We start from the raw sequence: 23,694 nt of genomic DNA, 5'->3' as shown, positions 1-23,694 counted from the left end.
GGCACTGTTGTGAATGCTATGTAGTAACACTCCCCTTACCAAAATCTTTCATTAAATTACTAGAAGACACAATATAATTATCTTTCTACTTTGTTTGACCTTGGTGTATCCTCAGCTTGAGTCTTGCACCAGGTTCTTGGTACTCAAAAAATGATGGAGGTTACGAGTCCTGTAAAGCTAACAAGTATGATAAAGATTTCAGGGAACATTTTTTGAAAAGACATATTGATATCCTTGTCCTTGTTTGCAGAGAAGGAAGTGACTGGGAAAATAAATCATAAGAGTCCTCAAATATCTAAAAATTGACTGTAGCAAAATGAAAATTACTTTCCGTGTCTGTTGCATATGGAAGTGTTAATTAATGTGGATTTCCAGATTCCATAAAGTGTCATCTTTTGTTTAGATTAGCTACAAGAAAGATTTTTTTTTTTTGTTTCTTTGGTTGGTTTTTTTTGCAATGATGTTGGTAGAACACTAACACAGGTTGCACAGACAGGTGCTAGATGTCCCATTTCTGGAAACATTCAAGGTCAGGTTGGACCATATCTGGATGAAAATGCCCCTACTCATTGCATAAGGTTTGGTCTAGATGGCCTGTAAAAGTTCCTTTTCCAATCCAAGCTGTTCTATGGCTCCGTGAGTTTAAAGGAGACAAAACCCACAAATAAACAAAGAAAAAAAACCCCACACATGCATGAAAAAACAAAAATCAAATAAGCAAAAATCCAAAGCCAACTGCTGCAACAACTTTGGTTTTAAAGGAAGAGAAAATCCACTCAGCCAAACAGTATCCAAGTTATCCACATTATTCAAAATGCTTTGGAACCCAGATAAAACCAGCACACAAGTTCTAAGTCTTGCTAGTGGGAGAACTGCAGAGCAAGCTGCTTAGCTGGAGTTGTTTATCTGGAGAAAAGGAAGCTGATGGGAGACCTTGTCACTCCCTACAACTACCTGCAAGAAATCTGTATAAGGTGTGAGTCAATATCTTCTTCCAAGTAACAAAAAATAGAACAAAAGGAAGTGGCCTCAAGTTGCACAAGAGGAGGCTTAGATTCGACATTAAGAAAAATCTCCTTCCTGAACAGGACACAAAGCAGTAACTTCCCATCTCTGGATGTATTTTAAAGACATGTAGATAGGGTACTTAGGGGCATGGTTTAGTAACCAGACTTGGCAGTGCTGGCTTCATGGTTGAACATAATGTTCTTAGAGGTCTTCTCCAACCAAAACGATTCTATGATTTTAGTATTTGTAGAATAAAAGAGTAGCTAAGAGGCATTCTGCTACAAATGTTAAAAAAACCCACAGTTGCAATGGGAAAACTATGAAGAGCTTTATATATATATATATGTACCTTGTTCCGAAAGTGGCATGTTCTTTAGAAGTGTTTTCGACTGACATTTAGATAAACTTTTTAAAAATTTATCCATAAGTATGACAATAATGTCAGCATTGATAGGAAAAACAGATTAAGAACAACATTCGTGAAAAATTTTGAGAATAACACATTAAAATTCTAAAAATGTTACAGAATATAGAATAAAAAGGAGATTTGTAAATCAAATTAATTCAACAATTACTATGCAGTTTACGTAGCTTGATAGTAGGGGTGCTTTTTGCAATCATCAGGCAACACATGAAATGGCAGCATTAGAACTGAGAAACTAGCTACTCACGTGTAATGCCATAGCTCCTCCAGATTTATCTGAGCTGACATAATGAATACAGGAAAAATTTGCTTGGAATATGTATTTAAACTGCTCACAGTATGAGTGATGTCTCTATACTGAGGGTTTTCTTGCAGAAGCCCAGCTTTGCTAGTGCACAGACTCTGAAGCCCCCCAGCCTACAGTGTTGCACACCTTATCATATGCCAATAAAGGCAGGACAGGAAGGGAAATTAAAGATATTTTATTTGTCTATCATGTGTATCTTTATTTCAGTTCTATGGTATGGTCATATAAATATTTGAATAGATAGCTTTTAAGAAAAAAATAGTGTATTCTGTCAATAGGTGTTTTAAAAATAGTTCATAAATCTATGTTTGTTTCTGTTTTCTCAGTGATGCTTTGTGTTCACAGTAATAAGATTACTTTTCCATAAGCCTAGTGAAAAAATGAAAGCTCCATCAAGTAGTTTTAGACCATGAGATTGTCAATTTGTTGATTATTTACTAGAAACCAGACCTTCACTGGCAAAAAGAATAGGACCAGTAAGCTGTAATGTTCTTTTTCGCTAATCTATCCAAGATGTATGTATTTACCAGTAATAACAACACAAAACTAAATGCTTTACTTTTAATGTTTTAATACTGAGTTTTTTCTCCTTTGCATCAAGGGAGCCCATTTAGATGTATTGCCTGATTTTTCTAGTGTACATCCCTGTGTGTAAAGAATTCATTCCTGGCCATGAATGTGTCAAGTAGCCAGTTCTCAAAAAGACAGAGCCCCATCTGACTAGGAAAAGTGTTTTCTTAAGATAAAGACTCCCACTGTGTCAATTCATATCTTATCACAGCTTAAAAAAATTAAATGGAAAGAAATAAACAAATGGAAACAACAACAACAAAAATCAAACAATGAACAACAAACAAATTTTGGGGCATTAGGTCTTGGTAAACAAGATTAGCGCAGTGCAGTGTTTGTCTACACAGGAAACAGCCCGATGTAAATGTGACTTGCAAGTTATTTGTACTAAGAATAAATTTACTGCCAACTGTTGATGTGGGTGGTATCCACATCACAGTTAAGCAATCAATCACATATACTTTTTATATCCCTTGTTTTTGCATTCCTGCATATGTTCACATAGAAAACACAAAGATGGAAGAATTTTAATACTAACATAGTTTTTCATAGTTACCATTTCACAGTTACATACATATGCAAAGGTTTATAGAGGGTACTCCTCAAAAGTATCAAAAGGAAGGAAAAGAAATTTATTGAGACTTGTGTCTAAATACGTATGTATGTACGTATGTAAAGAATAGATATAGGCTCCAAATAGGATGGAATGTAATTACAGGGTTTTTATGCAGGAGTGATTGGGACTAAAGTGAATGAACAGAGCTTGTGTATAAACTGAAATGCATTACTGGTTTTACCAATTCATTCAGATTAGTGAGCAAAATTTTTGACAGAATGGAAAAAATCTTCCAAAAAAAAAAAAAAAAAAGCATAGCACTATTTCCCTCCTTGTTCCACTGCAGCAAATCCCCTTTGAACATATAAATATTCACTACTGTGGAAAAATCAAATCCTTGAATTCATCCTTGGAATTTGGGAATACTCTTTTCTGGCAGACAACTGAAGTTGTGTCAGAGCTCTTTTATCTAGGATGGTGGCCACAGTAATATGGGGCCTCTAGGATAGAAGAAAGGAGGATGAAGGAGGAATTACTGAGCTCCATAAACCATTGCTTATTTTTGAAGTAAGAAAAAAATTGCACTTTTACACTTCCTTTGGATATGGTCTTCTTTTTTTTCTCCCCTATGATATTTTTCAAGACTATCTAATGTCAGAATTTTTAAGTTGTTTTGGCTCTGCTTATATTCTGTTCCTGGGATAGTAATGTATTGTCTTCACAAGGGGAAACTATGCCAAATGCACAAATAACATATTCAAAATTACTATACAAAGGTTTCTGAAATCTGCTGTCTGTTCTGTGTTTTTCTCTCTGATAAATTTCTGCTTATTTGGATGCATTTTTGACCTGTCTCAGGATATTTAGCATACTTATTATATTAGAAATAATTTTTTGTTTAGATATTCCAAATGAAGTAGCTATCCTTTTAAAATTATTCAAAGGTGGACTGGTGTACTTCCTTATTTAGCAGTGAATTTAGACATATACAATGTTAGTGGATCATTTATTTAAGCTATCCTCAAGTGCGACACTTAAGGACTCACAAAAAGAAATGAATCCATATTCTATTCCTTGCCCTGCCAACCAAGATAAGGTGTGGAGTAGTGGTAATTTTTTTTCTCTTTATTTATGAGAGAGTGAAGACTAAAGAACATCATTCATGAAACCTGTCAATGGAAATCTCATTAGTGCTATTATATAGAAGTGACTGGAAGAAGATGGGTGTTTGGAAGAAAGGAATGCAAAGAAGTCAGTACTCAAATATTTTCACTTTTACACAACAGAATATTGATCTTCACAATGTAAATTAATATCAGTGTCTTAGATAAATTAAGACCTAAGGAAAATTTATGTCAAGTGGCATTGCAGCACCTTATATGCATCATCAAAACCACATTTGGTTTGTGTAGTTTTCAGTCAAGATCTCCTACTGAAAATTACCAGATTCACATGCTTATATATTTATTCAAGTTAACAAATGCTATGTTAGATAATTCAGCAAACTAAAATGATAAATAAAAGCAGTCATTATTTAAGATGGTCTATATCTTTACTGTGAGGAGTTACAGCTAAAAATTATCTGCTTCAGTTCCACTCAGAAACAAGTGAGAAGCAAAAAACTCTAACAATATTGAAAGTAAAATAGAAGTACAATCATGTTCAAAATTTGGAGCTAAGGGTCTAACACAAACCCCCACTGAGAGTCCAGTTATGCTCTTTTCGTGGCTTTTAGACCTTTTTTTAAAAGGTATAATCACAATCTGCTTCTGCTTACTATAAAAACAACTATATTTACAAATCAATAGAGAAAAGGAACAAGGGATAATCCATACAATGTGGTTTGAACAGGTGGATTTTGGCAAAGTGAAAAAGGAATCAGACACCCAATTAATACTAATATGATTGCTCATATCTGCAAAGCCAAAGCAGAAAAAAAACAGAGATACTGAATATGCTAATGAAATAACTGTGAAGATTTGTTGAAAAGATACTGTGTGAGTTGACTTTTTCTTTAAATCTATTTAGATGCATGGTCAATTCTACTATTTCAATTATATCTAGCAATAATGCATCTAGGGAAAGTTATTTTGTATAGAAATTACACTTCAGTTAAATATTCCTTTGTAGCTTCCCGAACCAGAATTCCAATTACATCTTGGTTTGTCTTAGCATGCCACTCAAAACCTTTTTGAAAGGCTTGCAGAAGAAAACTGACCTGTTTCCTTATGCTGTGAACATTAAGAGAATAGGTCAATTTACTTACATTCTAACCCTAAATGGAATAAATTACTTCCATTGAAATCTAGCATGATTTGTTGCAGGCTTCCTCTTAGATATCACTTTCTGAAGATGATAGAAGATGTTAATTGATTTTGTAGTTCAGTGACACTAGGTTAAGTGATTTTCTCAATCATACAGCTTGGCTTTGAGACTTGTTTTCATTTTTCTTCTTCTTCATTTGAAAGGTTTTTGTCAAATATGTGGGAGGCACTTGATGGGAGAAACATAGCATGCAACACATAATTAGTATGATGAATGTATCTGCCAGTGTCTGCCTTTGGTTAACTTACTGTATTTTAGAGTAATGGTATTAGTGGCTTAGGAGGAAAAGCAGAGGATAAATGAGAGAGAATAAAAAGAGTAAATAAGAATGTTCTTCAGTACTAAGGGTTAGGTAGAAACTATCACTATTGTATTAGAAAATAAAAGCTATTTTTTTCAAACAGCAAAGTTACTGTCAGCATTGTCTAGCAACCAGTAGCTGATATTGCGTATTATCCAAATTATGCTTATATAAAATCCAAGACCTGTTTAAGATGCTATGTATTCTGTAAACAAATACCAAACTTTTCTTGTTCAAACACCCAGTTCCAGCACCTTGTTGTTTAGTGAAGAATGAGTAAATTCATCAGTCCCTTTTCACTTCTCCTTTTCTCAGATAAATTGTACAGAGCAGAGTTCTGTGACCAGATCTTGCTGATTTAAAAGATCATCCTCTCTTGCTGTGTGTTTTGATAGTTATCCAATACCTATGGTTTCTTCATCCCTGGCCTTATAATGAATGAAAAAGAAAACATATATTATAGATGCAATTCTCATAAGTGGGGGGTGGTGAGGGAGGGAAGAAGGGTGGGTGGAGTACGACACATTCATTTTCTTGTTAGCATACCTCCAGATTCTAATAAATAACATGGGAGTATTGCTAATAACAGAAAAGGACAAAAAAATCTTGATGGTTTTGACTAAGTATACATATATCACCAAAGAAAGTTAAAATAAAGACAAATGTTGCTGAAATTAGAATTTTATAATGGAATAAACAAGATAAAATAGCTTTGCAAGTCTGTTCCCTCCCACTTGAAACCTGTACATGGATTAATTTCTACAGACTGTATTTAAGTTGATCAGAGAAGAGTCTTTTGCATTTGTAAAGCACTTAATGTCCACTTCTGCAGTAAGCAGTAAGCTTCTGCAGACCTTGCATTTTCATTTTGTTTCATTTTTTCCAGACTTATATAGCTGTATGTCTGTGCACTTATGCTGAATTTATTCCTGATAGAATTACTTTGAAGGGTATTGCGCCAGCTTGATTTTAAGTGTGTCTTGGACCTCTGGCTTTGAAATGTATTTGTTATCAGAGACTGTAATAAGAACTAGCTGCAAAGCTAAGTTCTGGTTATAAATTTATATTTCTCCAATACTGCATGTTCCAGTGTAACTTCTATTATGTATCACGTCTAGTAAGGAAAATATTTTCTACTGACAATGTATTCCTAACTGGGGGTGCTGGTGGATGAAAATCTGGACATGAATTAGCAGCATGCCCTTGCAGCCCAAAAAGCCAGCCTGGTGAAAGAAGGTAACAGTGCTCCTCTGCTCTGGTCTGCTCTGGTGAGACTCCTCCAGCTACTGTGTTGCATCCAGCTCTGGCATCCCCAGCGCAAGAAGGACATGGGCCTGTTAGGATGAGTCCATAGGAGGTCGATCACAGGTGATCAGAGGTCTGGGGCAACTCTCCCGTGAGGAAAGGCTGAGGTAGGGCTGTTTAGCCTGGAAAAGAGAAAGCTCTAAGGCAACCTTACAGCAACCTTCCAGTACATAAACAAGGCCGATAAGAAAGAGTGAGAGAAACTTAGGAGAAAGTCTTGCAATCCAGCAAGTGGCAATGATTTTAAACTGGTAGAAGGTAGATACAGGCTGGATATAAGGAAGAATTTTTTGCAGTGGGAGTGGGGAAACACTAGAAAATGCTGCCCAGAGAGGCAATGACTGCTCTACCTTTGGAAACATTGAGGGTCAGTTTGGACAGGGCTCTGAACAGATGGATCTGTCTTAAAATCTCCTGCTCATTGCAGAGAGATTAGACTATATGATTTTTAAATGTTACTTCCATCACAAATGTGTTGATAATTCTACTGTTTTAACAAACCATTTAAAAGCTGAGCAAAACTTGCAATCAGGACATTTCAGTATCAGAGATACCTTATTAAAAATTCTGTGGTTGGTAACAAAAGATATTAAAATTATAAGATGGGGAAGGGTGAGTGAAAGTGAAAGTGATAGCTGTGACAAATATAAGCAAATGTGTCAGCAGAGATAAAATCACGGGTTGCTATACACTAGGACATTTAGCTGTGATCTGTAGAGAGCAAGTTTATATAAGCATTGTTCCTTCTCAGGACACTCAAGCAGGAAGTATGAGAGATTGCTAGGGGTTATGCTATCAAAGGCTTTTAACAAAAAATAACGTTAACAATACTTTAACAATATAAAGTTATTCTACCACATTCTAGGAAGTCAGCCTGAAAGACAAGCATGATGATTGAACAGTTTTTCAAGGCTGCATGCTATTCTGTATTAGAAAAAAAAAAATAAAACCTGTATAGCTTCCAACAGTCACCTCTGGCAGGATATTGCAATAGTCAAGAATTTTAGTTACTCACACACTTTTTTTCCCCCACAAAGTCATCAAGATGTAAAAATAAGGATTTTGTGAAAGAAAAAAATCCCTTTCAAGCTTTCAGGTATATAAAATTTTCCCTCACAACTGATAATGGTTATGTTAGAAGATATGTTTTTGGGTTTTTTTAATCCTGGATAACAGAAATCAAAACATTTCATATAGTTGCAGTATCACAGAATCACAGAATTAACTAGATTTGAAAAGTCCTTTGAGATGATTGAGTCCAGACAATGACCTAACACTACCTTGTCCACTAGACCATGGCACTAAGTGCCATGTCTAGTCTTTTCTTAAACATCTCCAGGAGCAGTGACTCCACCACCTCCCTGGGAAGCCCACTCCAATGTCCAATCACTCTTTTCTATGAATAATTTGTTTTTATTAGGTTTTTTTTTAAAGACTTTTTTTTAAAGTCTTTGTAATATTTTATTTTTATGCTCATAACTGGGAATCCAATTTAACTTTAAAAAAAGGACTTAAAAGGAACACCTTCAATATTAGTAATCTTTATTTTTTTTCTTCTCATAAAGATTCATGAAGCTGTTTTATTTTTCGTCCTGATGTGAATGGGGACATATTTTGCTGTTTCAAACTTTGACAGACATTGGAAAATATTTTAAAAATATACTTGATATATATCAGACAGGACATCAAGAGTCTTAGCCAGACACTTGTTTCCTATGTTTCTTCAATGTCCACAAAGGATATGTTGTCACTTACTGAAGTATGAATAACTGATGTTTTTGCAACTTCTGACATATCTTGCAAATGGCTTAATGCGAATATACTTGCATAGCTGGGAAATAATAAAAAGGTTTTACAAGAAAGGGAGATTGAAAATCCTCTGAATCTGGAAGCAAATTTTTTTTTTTTCCTACTGAGCAGAAAATAATTAAATTGAATAGAAGGCAGCTCCATTTGTATTTTGTAATTATGGTTTAAGGAAGAACCTGCTTTCAGGTAGTTGTAGCTAGAGATAAGGTCTCCCCTGGGACTCCTTTTCTCCAGGCTGAACAAGCCCAGATACCTCAGCTGCTCCTCATATGACTCACTCTCCAGATCCTTCACCAGCTCTGTTGCCCTTCTCTGGTCATGCTGCAACACCTCAATGTCCTTCTCGCTGTGAGGGGCCCAGAACTGAACACAGGATTTAATGTGTGGACTCCCCAGTGCCGAGTACAGGGGGATGGTCACTGCCCTGGTCCTGCTGGCCACACTGTTGCTAATACAGAACAGGATGCCATTGGCCCTTGGTCTCCTGAGCACATACTGACTCATGTTCAGCTGGCTGTCAACCAGCACCACCAGGTCCTTTTCCCACAGGCAGTAGAAACCATTGTATGAAACAAGGGAGTAAAGGCTACAGTCATTTAAATGTTTTTTTTTCTTCAACTTCTAAGAAATTGCTTTGAAAGTCATAAATTAAATGTTTCTGCCTAAAATTTGCAGTGTTCAGCTGCTAAGATAGCCCTTGCAAAATAATAATTAGGATGTTTTGCACATGAATTATTAGGCCTTCATAAATTTGGAGGAATCTGTAAATCCCCTAATATTAAAGCAGCTTAAGTAGGTGTTCTCTCTGAGAAAGCTTCAGAGGAATTTTGCCTTTAGGGATTTCTTACTACTCATCATTTTGAGCATGCACAAAATTGAGTGCTGCTGCTTTGTTTCTTCATAAGTGTATATGTCAAGGTATTTCACTTCCTTTTCATGTTTTAAATCACTACAGAGATGAATGGAGATAATGGCACAAAGCCATTACTGTGCATGAAAAAAATGATTGTCATTTCTTGTTGACTTTCTTATTAATTTATTCGCGTAAAGTAGCCGTATGGTTTATACCCGTTGCATTAAGGTTATGGAAATATAGCAGAAAATAAAACCTTTGCATTTCAGCTGGTTCTTAGGGATGAGAGGGGCTGTATGAAGGTGGGCTTAGTTTCTGATTATAGCCAATCTCACACTGCAAGTCTCCTAGAGTTCAGTCACAGCTTTCACAACAACAGATTCACAAATACTGCAGTTTTGTCACCATAGGTGTGGTTGTATACAATAGGAACTAATGTAATCACAGATTCACAAATAGTGCAGTTTGTCAATCTGATGCCATAGGCCTGTCCAGGTTCAATGAGAACTTACAGAATCCAGGTTCACAAATGCTGCAGTTTATTGAAGCAACAGAATGGTAGGTTGAGGATTGCTGGTGATAAATGCACTAATTACAGTGGTATATGTTTTGAGACAAAATATAGTAACAGATCTATTAGTACTATACATATATATATGTATTGTTATGGTTTGACACTGGCACAATGCCAGTGCTCTTATGAAAATGTGATCCTTATCTTGAATGCTGTGAAGTGGAATTTAGAATAGAGCAAAGCAGGCCCAAGCTTAATAACAGGAAAAAAAACTTTATTAAACTACTACTATAAAAGAAAAGAGAAAACTAAAGAAGGGAAAAAAAAAAAAAAAACTAAACAAGGATCTAAATGAAAACCTTGCAAAACATTCCTCCCCCCTACTACCTAACTTTAACAAACCATAGTGAGACACAATCTGGACTCTAATCAGGTTTCCGCCCTCCAGACAATTAATACTCAGTCTATTGAGGGAATAGAGTCTCTCCTGTGCCACAGACCCCCCAAGAAACACAGCTCCACATCTTGTGTTTCCATGTTACACATGGCACCGCCCGGAGAAAAAGTTTGTTATAGTGACCCTTCTCCTTTCTATGCACAGTGCTCTCACTACTAATGTATGGATGGTCAGACTGCCTTTAGGATTTTTTCTTTCAAGGATGCCCTGCCAAGAGGGGAGAAAACAACAGTTTAGTTTTTCATTGTTTGGGACCACAGTCCCCCCCCATTTTCCCCTGGGGCCGAGGGCTCAAGAACAGAGATCTTCTTCTCTTCTCTTTTCTTTCTAGGGCAAGTGGGTGCTACCACAAACTCCCTAACTTTTTCTCTGTTTACTCCACTTTTGTCTTTTTTCTAGCTGAAACAGGTCTCTTGACTTACTGGCATCCTCCCAAAGCACAGTCTTTCTTGAAGGAGAAGATTGGTTTAGATTGTGGCTAATACGGAAAAGTCCAGCTAAAAGCTATTCCTTGTCCCCTTCCCATCTAGAATTCCTTCTTCCAACATCCCATCCCAGGGTCCAAGGTGTCCCTCTTCCTCTCTTTCAAACCAAGGAGGGGAAAGGAAAATTCACAAAGTTTTCATTTCTCAAGGAAGGGTTAAAAGTCCGAACTCCCAGGATGGCTTGATGCCTGGACATCCAGCAACTCCCACACAACTGGGCACCTTGCAGCAACTCCCCCCGCTCCTCCTTCCTTGCGGCTTTCTCTCTCCCTCTCGGAAGAGGAACTCTGGGGGGGGAAATGGAGACATCCCAGATTTCTTCCACCCTTCCATCTGCAGGGGCCAGCCCGATTCTAGTCTTTTTACTACCTTTGGGGCTTTCGGCCTACCTTTCTCAGGCCATGAGCCTCCCCTCCCCCACCCAGCTCGTGGCTGGGCAGTTGAGGTTTGCACTGCACGCTGACCGGAACCAAAAAGAGCGAGTTCCCCTGGGAATTCTGCTTTCAACCCCTCTGTGTTCTCAGAGGCGTGTCTACTTTCAATTGGTCAATATCTAAATTGACCTCTTCCTTCTGGAAAAAATTATCTATCCGTCTCAAACCACGACATTCTACCCTTTGCCTCTAAGAACACAGATTACAAAAAAAAAATCATTATCAAAATTACATTCAACACATTCTACATAAAACAAGAACTTATACTAAATCTCTACCCTAATTTATCTAAAAACCCAACACATGCTTTGCTCTTATTTCTCTTGATCTCATCTCACAGCATTCACCTTATCACCATCTTATCTTATCTTATCTTATCTTATCTTATCTTATCTTATCTTATCTTATCTTATCTTTTCCAGGTGAGGGAACCAAATGTCATGGTTTGACACTGGCACAATGCCAGTGCTCTTATGAAAATGTGATACTTATCTTGAATGCTGTGAAGTGGAATTTAGAATAGAGCAAAGCAGGCCCAAGCTTAATAACAGGAAAAAAAACTTTATTAAACTACTACTATAAAAGAAAAGAGAAAACTAAAGAAGGGAAAAAAAAAAAAAAACCTACACAAAGATCTAAATGAAAACCTTGCAAAACATTCCTCCCCCCTACTACCTAACTCTAACAAACTACAGTGAGACACAATCTGGACTCCAGTCAGGTTTCCGCCCTCCAGACAATTAATACTCAGTCTATTGAGGGAATAGAGTCTCTCCTGTGCCACAGACCCCCCAAGAAACACAGCTCCACATCCTGTGTTTCCATGTCACACATGGCACCGCCCAGAGAAAAAGTTTGTTATAGTGACCCTTCTCCTTTCTATGCACAGTGCTCTCACTACTAATGCATGGATGGTCAGACTGCCTTTAGGATTTTTCCTTTCAAGGATGCCCTGCCAAGAGGGGAGAAAACAACAGTTTAGTTTTTCATTGTTTGGGACCACAGTCCCCCCCATTTTCCCCTGGGGCCAAGGGCTCAAGAACAGAGATCTTCTTCTCTTCTCTTTTCTTTCTAGGGCAAGGGGGCGCCACCACAAACCCCCTAACCTTTTCTCTGTTCACTCCACTTTTGTCTTTTTCCCAGCTGAAGCAGGTCTCTTGACTCACTGGCATCCTCCCAAAACACAGTCCCTCTTGAAGGAGAAGATTGGTTCAGGTTGTGGCTAACACGGAAAAGTCCAGCCAAAAGCCACTCCTTGTCCCCCTCCCATCCAGAATTCCTCCTTCCAACATCCCATCCCAGGGTCCAAGGTGTCCCTCTTCCTCTCTTTCAAACCGAGGAGGGGAAAGGAAAATTCACAAAGCTTTCATTTCTCGAGGGAAGGGTTAAAAGTCCGAACTCCCAGGATGGCTCGATGCCCGGACATCCAGCAACTCCCACACAACTGGGCACCTTGGAGCTCCCCCCGCTCCTCCTTCCTCGCGGTGGAATTGCTGACAGGACAGGATTGCCGCCGCCTCTTTCTCTCTCCCCCTCGGGAGAGAAACCGGGGCGGGGGGGGGAAAATAGAGACATCCCAGATTTCTTCCACCCTTCCATCTGCAGGGGCCAGCCCGGTTCCAGTCCTTCCACCACCCTTGGGGCCTACCTTTCAGGCCATGGGGGCTTCCCCTCCCCCACCCAGCTTGTGGCTGGGCAGTTGAGGTTTGCACTGCACGCTGACCGGAACCAAAAAGAGCGAGTTCCCCTGGGAATTCTGCTTTCAACCCCTCTGTGTTCTCAGAGGCGTGTCTACTTTCAATTGGTCAATATCTAAATTAACCTCTTCCTTCTAAAAAAAATTATCTTTCCATGTCAAACCACGACATGTATATATACACACACAAAAGTATTCCTGTATCTATTCCAACACAGTTGGAGAGACAAAGTTCACCTGAAGTTGTCCCTTTAGAAGAAGAGGAGAGATGGAGTCCATCAATTCATACTGATCCAGCAGAGGGTTTTTTCCCCTTCTCTGTCTTGTTACCCTGAACTCCTTCTTTTATATTATAATTTTTGGCCCTTCCCAAAAGGATGGAACAATTGTTCCGTGCTATAAGAGGGGTTTTGGTGACTGTGACTTATACATGTAAGGCATATTCTCTTTTCTCTTAATTTTCTCTGTTAGGAGTGTTTAAGTTAATATATAAATAGGGCTTAATGAGGGTCTTCATTACTTGTTTATTTACTGTCAGTCAGAATTTGCAGTTCATACAAAGGTGAAACAAACCCACTGGTCCTCCTCTACCTGCTGAAGTAGCAGTAATGCCTCTCTGACCTTTTCCAGAGTGTCTCTGTGAGCATTCTAATCTCCTTGAAGGACCAGTTTTACAAGCCTTGTTGAGCCCAGTGAGGGGGAGTAAGGCTGATGCCTGGTACATCTTTGTGGGTGCTCTTCTGTACCTCACTGAGAGGCTTTTAGGACTCCTCTTCACCCAAAATATCCTTCCAACATTAGGCCTGGTCTGAGCCTAGTGTGAGATCACCGAGGGGCCAAGCTTGTGTTTTTCTCAAGAAGCCTTATCAGTTCTTCATTAACTTAAAGCAATTCCAAAGCAATTCTGACAATTTACCACAAAACCAGAGAAAACATATCATTTAGACTTCAAAAATGTGATGACCTCCTTCATTCCCTTCGAAATTCCTGCTGAAGTCAGGTTGTTTAACCAAAATTTGATTCCATTCTTTAGGCTTTTTAGGCTTTGCAAATAATCTGTTGTTGTCAAGCAATATTATGCCAGCTGATCAGGAAATACATATACTAAACACAAACGCTGCATTGAAGTAGAGGATTATAAGTGATGACTGAAAACTCATTTTTCTTCCAGTGTTTTGCCATTTGACGAGTTTGCAGCTTTGTGTACTTGTTTGAATTATTTCTGCATTACTATAAGCATCTCAGTCTTTTAAGTAGGGAATGAACCTAATGGTCTGGAAAATTATTTCAGTGTTGCTCAAAAGCTGTATGTGATACTGTAATGTATGGTGCAATAAATTCTTGGCAGTTAACACAACCATGAATGGAGTGAAATATAGTTATAGATAGTGCATTGTAAAAAAACACATAAAAGTAGCTTTTCTTCTCATTAAATAATTTTAAAAAAGAGGATAATTCTATCTAATGAGAGTATGCTTATATATATATTTTTTAGCAAGGTATTTATCTTAAAGTTGAGCATGGTTTATAATTATCTTTCTGAATCTCTTTTTGAATAAAATTGAAAATAAATAAACAACAACCCCACAAAATCTATTTATAGTCAAAGATGTCTATTTTAACCCATCTGTATCTCACTGAATTTCATTTTCAAGGAAAATTGAACAAGAGACAATGACCTTGCACTGTAACTAGACAGGTTAGGGCTAGTCATTAGGAAAAATTATAATGGGATTTTTAAAGCACTGTAATGCATAACCTGTTAAGAAATGACAATTTTCTTAAAAGATGTCTTTAAAACCTGTTAGATCAACTTGTGTTAATAATGGTTCAAACACAGTTGATCCCTCCTTAGGAGAGGAAATCCTGTTTCTCTGTGAATCTTTATACTTGGGCAGATAAATTTACAGAAGTAACACTTAATGCTTTAAACTGCTATCCTTGTAGAGTGTATTCATGTAGAAATTAAAGATTAATTCAGGTATATATATTGGAGAGGGGAGGTTAGAGACTAAGAATTTCATTGCTTCCAGAGTGATTTTCACAGTGAAATCACTATTTTGCATCTCAGAAGAAAAATAAAACTTATTTTGTTTGGGGTTTCTTGGGAAAATGCAACTGTTTCATTAAAAGTGTGAAATTCAAACTATTCTATTTTTTAAGTCTATAATATATCAGAAAAAAATCAGCCAAGAGCTATTGAGGAGTCTAATGAATATTCTCTCAAGATGCAAGAAATAGACTAGCCTGGAAAGAAGATACTTGCTCCTGAGCTATCATTAATAAATGGGCTGAATGGATTTCTGGGAAAAGCAGTTAAAGAACAAAATGCCAATATGCTAGGAGGTAGTAAACACAGATCTCATTCAGTGGAGGAAGGAGTCTCCTGGTTCTATCTGGTACTTTCAGAAGTATATGTTCATCTGTATTAGACTCCTACATGTACAAATTGCAATTTGTCTGTGCATAGTCAGTGAATTCTTCACTTTCAGGATGCACCAAACCATGGAGCATCTAAAGACTCAATTTACAGTAAGATCTCTTTACAAAAGAATTTACAGGAAGATCTCTTTACTCCCTGGATGCATGACACTGGCTGTGTAGGTACTTATCATCTGTTTAGTACCTCAACATTAAATCTAAAACTGGAATATATTTCACTGGGAGCATCAGCTGGTAAGATTTTCTGTGCATGGGAAAAATGCACAGAATCCTTAAAGCTTGCCAAGATAGTTTTGGACAGGTTATACAGAAGTACCTTGGAAAAAAAAATCGGTATGCAAAGAAACACTGGTTAGAAATTGGCTCTTTTTTTTGTCTAATCTTTAGTGTAGTTTTACACCATTGTTTACAGTGTAAGATTCTAATTAATGTAAATTTGAACATTAGAGATTGTCACATGATAAAGGAATCCTTTTCATAACCTTTGTTTCCCCAGTTCAAAAGGAGGGAGGAAAGAATTGAACATTATGCAGGTACACACACAGGCATATACAACATGAAAGGAGCATGAAATAGCTTTCTTTTATTTTCTTTCCCTCTTTTATTTGAGTCCTTGTTGGATAAGTTATTGACAACTCTTGCACTTTTATGCTATAGCAATATTCTCTTTGATTGTAAAAGATTATTATATTAAACTCATTTTATTGTCCATAAACAGAGAAGTGAGAACATCATCACACTGCAAACTAAGATAGGTAATCACAGAATAAACAAACAAGAAGAAAAAGCAGTCCTTTTAACCATACAGAAATACTCACAGTTGATAGTGAAGTGCAGTGCTTAAATAACCTTAATAAGAGTTCTTATGTGAAAAAAATCTGTACTAAAATATTTGGGGTATTTCAGAGGATTTCTTGAAATGTGTTCCTGAACAAGCTCATTTTAAGGGATGCTCAAGTATTCTTCAGTGTAAAGCTGAAGGACACTGAAATTTGGTTGAAAATTTATAGGCATTTTCATAAGCATTTTTAGAACATCAGGCATCATCATTTGGGTTGTATTACTCATTAAAATATCTTTAGAGTATATTAGTATATTTGTTTGTTTTCCATTTTGCACCACTAAAAAGAGACAATATTTTCTCCACAGAAAATGTAGCCTTAATAATGAGGCAAAATGCAAAAAAGCATTGTGTAGCTTTCAGACTTCATAATTGCAAGGCTGGTAGTATTAAAAAAAATTAAACACATTTTGAAGTATGAGAAAAGGTTAAGTTCTTCATATATTTTTTCACTGTTTGCTCAATATGTCCTGTTGAATATAGTGTTCACTAAATTCAGTAAACAGATATATAATTATCAAGATGTCCTTTGTGCCATTACCAAGTGTGAATTTAATTCATAAATCCCTGGTGTGACGAGTCAGTCTTTTTATATGCTGTGTAATAACAATAATCCTATAAAAGAAAATAAAAAACTCCATTTTGACACATTTATGAGAATTTATGGTGTTTATGCAGAACTGTCATACACAGACATATCTTCAGTCCTTTGGTAGAAATTGCTTTAAAAAATGTATCTAAAAAAAACTTTTGTGGAATTGAAATGACTTCAAAAAATGTTTCCTATATGCTGGATTTGTAAAGCTCAGATAAATAGTGAGAACTTGTAAAATGCACAGAGCTGCAACCATAGAGAGTGCAAGGGAAGATATTTTGTGTCTCTGGATACTAAAGTACATTTTTCCTGAAATCAAAATGGAATGGTAATCTGTGCCTGAATTATATACCTACATTATGCAACAGTCATAGTCTGAGCAGCACCTTTTTAAAACTTGAAAATATGAAGGCACTATGGCTATAGGTCAAAGGCATTGCTCTGGAGCCAGCTGGCCTGGACTGCTTTCTAATCATCCCTAAATATTTGCTATGCATCATGATATGAAGTGCACATAAAAATTGGAAGGAGCTCTGGGTCAGAAGTGTCTGCCTAAGTAGTCAGTTCATTTAGTGGTATGTGAAGCACTGGGCTTGTCATGGACATGCATTCATTTCCCTGGACATGGGAGCTCCTGGTCTTGATTCCCACCTGTCACTGATAGGGAAGATGAGCTGACTGACAAATAATAGACCAACATTAGACTGTTGGAACTTTGCTCCTAAATGTTCTGCCCTTTGGTCATTGTCACTTAGGCAGGCACAGATTTTCAGTAATTAATTAGCAGTGGTATTAGCCAGGAAATAAAAAATGGTCAAACCCTTCTTTCTCTCTAATCTTAGCACTGTCCTCTGCTTTACACAGAAAGGCTGAATACTTTTTATTCTGCAATCAGTTTTATAGATACAATAAACCAAGGATGAAGAAAATTATTTGAAATTTCATTGTCTGGGGTTAGGGCTGATTTTTCAGAGACAAGTGGGTACACTTAATTTCAGGCCATGTTTTCAAATGACCATTTTAAGGCATTTACAATTGAAAATTGCATCTTTTATCTATATTATCTTGCTATTGTGTAAAGAAAATTATCTTGCTAAGTCTTTATATTTTTCAGAATTAGAACAAAAATAGTAGATGTAAGGTTCTGAGAAAACTTTTAGTAACCTCAAATATCTTGTTGGGAAAAAAGAGAATTTATTACAAACAGAGCAATATAGTGTGAGAACCCTGGCCTTGCTTTGGAGCCTCATATGGTGGTGAAATTCCTCCTCCAACCCGTGCTTCCAAAGAAAAACTCCGCAGGCTTAGCTGTTCGGTCTCAAGGCAGTTTATTGCTAGTTATCTAACAGATTATGTTCTTGGACTGCGGCTATTTGATCAGCGGCCTGGGTAGAGGCACACACACACACTGACATCCTCTCTATCTGCTGTCTTCTTCGTCTCTCCCTCTCCGCCCAGGGCTGCTGCTATCTTTTATAAGATATATTACGTATTACATGTTTACAATTATTCCCCAATACCTACTACCTATGTTGCCAAGTGTTTTTCTACTCTAAACCAATCTGTGAGTGCCAACATCACCAAGAACATGGAGGTAAGGAAAAGGAAGGAGGAAGAACAGGATCAGCCCACTTTCCTCCATCTTAGAACTTCTGACCCCCATGTACAAAGTGAAAACCCCCCTGGACATGTGTTAAAACCCCCCTGTACAGTACTAAAAAAATTTCCCCTCTACTTTGTAACTACTTATACTATACTATCTAACCTTTTGTGATTGCTTGTTCCACCTCCAAAGTTGGTAATTCATTCCATGGCTCAAACTCAAAATCACAGTTGTTTTTCAGCTGTCTGCCAGGGTCTAGAATGCTTCTGACCAAGGCCTGGAACCTCTAAAAATGTCTGAGAGACATTTTGAGTTCCCACAATATAGTAATTTCTTTTCCAAGCTATGCATATATATGGCATTAAATTATCTTAAGATCCTGAGGATTTGTGTGTCATTTTCCTTTGGCAAATGAAATCATTAAAAATGGGTACTAAAAGTCTGTTCTTCAATCTTTCTGTAAATTACTTCTGTAACACTTTTCACGATAAACCCTATGTGATATTGTATTACTGTTATGTGTCACCATGTGCAAATTTTGTGCATGTCAAAATTTAATTTTAAGGTTTATGTTTTTTTTTTTTCTCCTGACAATCAGAATGCAAATTTTTGTTATATCTTTCAAAGTATTTAAAAGAATTTATTAGCTCAGTATATCCTCTGAGGTCAAGCAGTAGATTTTTCCATACACAGGAGAATGTCACTAAAAAAACATTTTACAAGTGTAAGAGTTTCTAATAAAAATTAAGAAACTATTGTTGCCACAAATGGGCAATATCTACTCATGCTAAAGCAAATACTGTGCACCATTTTCACTTCATGGACTATTATATATTAGAAGTTTTCTCACAGAAACAGCAGAGCTACTTAAATACAGTAGAAAAATATCCTTAGCATTTATGCAAATATGAAATTCCTTAAAATATGTTCCATTTTAATTTTCAGTTTCCTGAGAGTTGCCACAACTAATTTTTTGCAAATAACTATTCTGGATCCAGGAAATACATGGTTCTTTGTAGTTGTGTCTTGACTTAGATTTATTTAATTTTCAATTTTTGATTGAATCTACAATAACTGAGTTTTAGGAAGTCAGAATTTTATTTCACAATCACTCTGTTTCTTTAGTTAAGTCTTTTCTCAAAAGATGCAGTTCTAAATTTCTCCATCAGAGTTTAATTGGTAGAAGCATACAACTGACAAAGCTCCTTCCTGTAGTTATTGCATGCTGTATATTGGAGCATCACTGTGACCCTGTACCAGATAATGTGCTTCACTTGCGTGCTGAACTTTCTCCAGTAAGACAAGTTGGTAAAAGACTCTGGAGAGTCTAAAATGTAAGATGGAAAGTAAAGGTAGAGAGATTTTAATTTAATTGCCTGTTCCTAAAAGGAAGTAAACGGCCCAAATAGGTATGCTGTCTGTGCAGCCTGTTCTTGACCTCAAAACATTGATTCAAATATATTCTGTTCTTTGCCTGTGATTTTATTAACATTATGGTAAAAACAAAACATGAGATTTTATATCCAGATTCTCAGGAGCTGTAATAGCAACATTGCTCATATAAGACACTCTTTCTTGATATGAGCTTCCATCACCAGTAACACCGTAGAGCAAAAACTCTTCAACCAGATTACTGGATTGACAACTTAGTCCTAATCGTACTAAGAAGCTTTTTGCCTAAAAATAACAGGTAAGATTCTTTACTGGTGTCAATCAGCATAACTTCATTACCTTGATATGAAGTTTCTGGACTTATCCAGACTGACAATATGAGGTCCTGCTCACCCTGATTGGGTATGTTCTTTAAGAAGGTCTTAAGGAGGATGGACAAGAAAAGTATTTGACAGTTCCAAACATGTCAGGTGATAATAGGTTCAATATCTGCACTTTAAAACCTACTGTCCACACTGTTTGGAACTCCCCGTTCATCCTGGTACCATGGAGTTTTACGTTTTTTCCTAGTACGTGAGATAATTTTTTAAAATTACATATCAGAGAAATGCTTGTTATAGTAGATTCAATTTAGAGGATAGACTTAATACAGACATATATAAAGAAAATAATGGGTAAAAATGTTTCTGTGATTCATTCAATAAGGAAGAATGCTGGAAAGAATTCAGAATGAAAACTTGCATACTGCCCTATTGCTGTTTCATTTTGTCATTAGAATTAGAAGCAGGGTATTTTTATATAGCCTGTGGATTGGTGTTCAAGAACAAGTAGGCCAGGAATAATAATTTAGCCTTCTTCTTCACAAACTTTAAGAAATAATCTTACTCCTCCTAAATGTTAGTAGAGTGGGAAATAAGTTTTTTTTTTTTTTTCATTTATGTTTAAGAATTGCAGTAGCAGATTAATTTGCGGTCAGCCATGTTAAGGAAGATGGCTTTGCTTTTTGTAATTGAAAGTTTATTTCCTAATGGTTGGATTACAAGCACATTTGAATAAGTTTCAATGAATCTTCAGATCATTATTTAGAATATGCACTTAGAGGAATTACTGACCTTTTGTACCAAACTCAAGGTAGGCCCCTATCTGTATTGTCCTTCTGTGAATTTTTTATATGAAACAGAGTAATTCAAAATTATTATAGAAAATTTTATTTGCTTTGGAAAGAAAAAACTGAGGCTATTGAGGTCCACTTTTTAAAATCCTTCCAGGTCCTCAGAAGGCAAAAAAATTCACAAGATAGAACCCCAGTGGAGGAAAAAACCTCTCTAACACTGCTATTGATCTGTTTTCTTGCATTTTGTTTATTAATTTTATTGAGCAAGTAAGTTAAGTCTTAAGTTGTTAGATTTTGTTCTTTTCTCATAGTGAAAATTAAACCTGAAGGTACAAAACAAAGCCTGTTGCATTTTTGAGTAATTTTAAATGAGGATGGTAAGTAGGAAGAAGAAAAGGATAGAATATTTCTTTTTTTCCTTTCCTTTTTTTTTACAGAACCCAGCATGGAAGTTTGTAATATATGGTGCTTGAAAACATGGTGTTTGTGATTGGATTAATGAAATTATATAACTTCTCACACTGGGTGACAAAGTCATGAGTTTTCCAGGACAAATAACAAAATGTATGCAGAGTTATTCCTAAATAAGTATTCTCCAGTAAGTTTTTCAAAGTCAGAGCTAGTATTTTCAAATTTGTGATTTTTTTTCTAAATTCAGAATAATTTCAAATGCAGACAATGCTTCTTTCAAGTCAAGAGGTGTTCAACACAAATTCGTACAGCAGAAGTTGAGCACTTTGTTGAATAATGAATTGACTCAAATTAGAAAGAGAAACAGCTGCATAAAATTGATTTGTACATATTTTATGTTCTGTGTGACCTTATTTTGAAGCTTTTTAATTTATTGTAGTGTGAGAATGCCTCTTTTCAACAAGTTACACCAGTAATTCAGTAATCCAGTAATCATTTTCTTGATAGAAGTATACTGTAACAAATGAACAACAAAGACTGCTGTTTTCAGCCAACTGTAAGATTTATTGCACTTCCAGGTAGAGATTTATCTTTCCTCTGACTATATCGATATAACTTCAGGTCAATAATTCCTGATTGAATCTCTACAGAAGTCAATAGCTACTTATTATGTCATCTAATGCACAAAGATTTTGTGGATGTCAGGTCTATGGAAGAAAATAACATTTGTGAACATGTGTCACATTCTTTATTATAAGATTCCTTTAAGTTTTCTTTATATATCACAATTATTTTTGTGTCCATAAGAAAATTCTGAAAACTGTGGTTAACTTAAGGCTACCACAGACACATTTTCAGCATTCAAAAATATGTGTGTGTTGTCTGCCATGGTTCCTTGGTCAGCCTTCTGTTTATCCAGAATACAGTTCTTAGATATTTTTTCTCTTATGCAGAGTTTGATATTTTTTTATTGTGCAAATATATTAGGCTTTTTATACAAGTATGGAAACCTCAAAGAATTTATAATTTTTTTGGTCATTAATTTTGCTTTTCAATAGAATATTATGATAATATTTTTTTCTGGAATTTTTCTTTCAAGGACCTCTAAGGAAGCCAAATACTTATATTTTAAGGCAGCTGTTGTATCATGTATAAATATATACATATTTAGAGTTTGTTGCACTAAATCTAGCACTAAAGCACTTCCCACAATTAAGAACTGTTTTTTCATTAATGGAATTCTACTGGTTATTGAATTTATTTGTTTCTCTTTAAAAATGTATTCGCTTGCATGACCATTGTCATAGGACATTAACAGAACGGTTTTCCTTGTAATCCAGGTACCTGGGGTAGATGGAAAAATTATTCACATTCATGTATTGACACAAGTCTTAATGTATTTCATTCACACTTTGCAGATATGCATGCTAAAGTGCTTAGAAAGGTTACACCCTAAGTGACACATAAAAGTATATGTTATGCCATACTGTCGTACTGCTGTCCAAAACATTATGCAAAAGTCAGTGAAGCATTGCAGCTCAGTAGAATGTTCCATGGGTGTGTAAGGAGTGAGCATCACAGGGAGAAAGGAATACAACCTTTGTGTAAATGTTTGGTGTGTTGGCCAAGCAGGTTTTTTTATTAACAGATAATCTGAATTATATGTCTTGACCTTGTCAGTCAGTTGTAATTCAATTATTCAACAGATGAATTTTTGTCCAGAGATGGAATCTTTTCAAGACTGTAAGTTGAATTCAGGTTTTTTTATTAGCTGGACACCATTTTGGATCTATTAGAAAGGGGGCATTTATGCCTACAGTCATTGTCTCTCTTCTTGACCTCTTATTAAGGTGATCTACCTTGAAAAGAAGCGAAAATATAATTCAAAATAATGGGCAACTATGTTAGTCATCTCAAATTATTTTGATATATTATTATGTATTTATTAAAGACAAAAAGGTTAATTTGCATAAAAGCAAATTAATTTACTAATACTATATGGGAAATATAATGTAAAGTCTGTGGCTCCATCTTTCTTTTTTTCATTATGAAGGAAGTAATAATGAGGTTTGGATTATTACTGGAATATTAGCAGCTTTAATCTTCATCTGCATCTTCCTTTGTCATTTTCATTCAAGCTATACATTAAATATATAAGTTTGTGTCGGCCAGAAGACATGTGATATTACAAGAAGAAATGTTCAATACTAGCAGTCTATTTTATTTTAAGAGAGTAGGATTACCAAGTTTGT

At 36.1% G+C, this 23,694-nt stretch overlaps 1 protein-coding gene and 1 long non-coding RNA gene across 19 annotated transcripts in view; one reads left to right on the top strand and one right to left on the bottom strand.

Annotated features, from left to right (window-relative positions):
- LOC110468461 (uncharacterized) overlaps positions 1-15,554 on the bottom strand; it is a 28,274-nt gene extending 12,720 nt beyond the window's left edge. For 3 of the 5 annotated variants that reach the window (XR_014952778.1, XR_014952781.1, XR_014952780.1), the window contains exons 1-2: positions 12,997-15,554; positions 5,746-6,918 (exon numbers count right to left, since the gene is read on the bottom strand). This is a non-coding gene — a long non-coding RNA (uncharacterized LOC110468461). The remainder of the gene's footprint in view (positions 1-5,745; positions 6,919-12,996) is intronic. The other 2 variants (XR_014952779.1, XR_013340433.2) reach the window with 2 other exon arrangements.
- CDH18 (cadherin 18) overlaps positions 1-23,694 on the top strand; it is a 526,603-nt gene that overhangs the window by 430,211 nt on the left and 72,698 nt on the right. The gene's annotated exons all lie outside the window — the stretch shown is intronic.

This window comes from Lonchura striata, chromosome 2, assembly GCF_050655825.1.
Source record: "Lonchura striata isolate lonStrDom1 chromosome 2, ASM5065582v1, whole genome shotgun sequence".
NCBI lineage: Eukaryota > Metazoa > Chordata > Aves > Passeriformes > Estrildidae > Lonchura > Lonchura striata.
The sequence above is the reverse complement of the archived record's forward strand: the minus strand, read 5'-3'. Positions and strand labels throughout refer to the sequence as shown.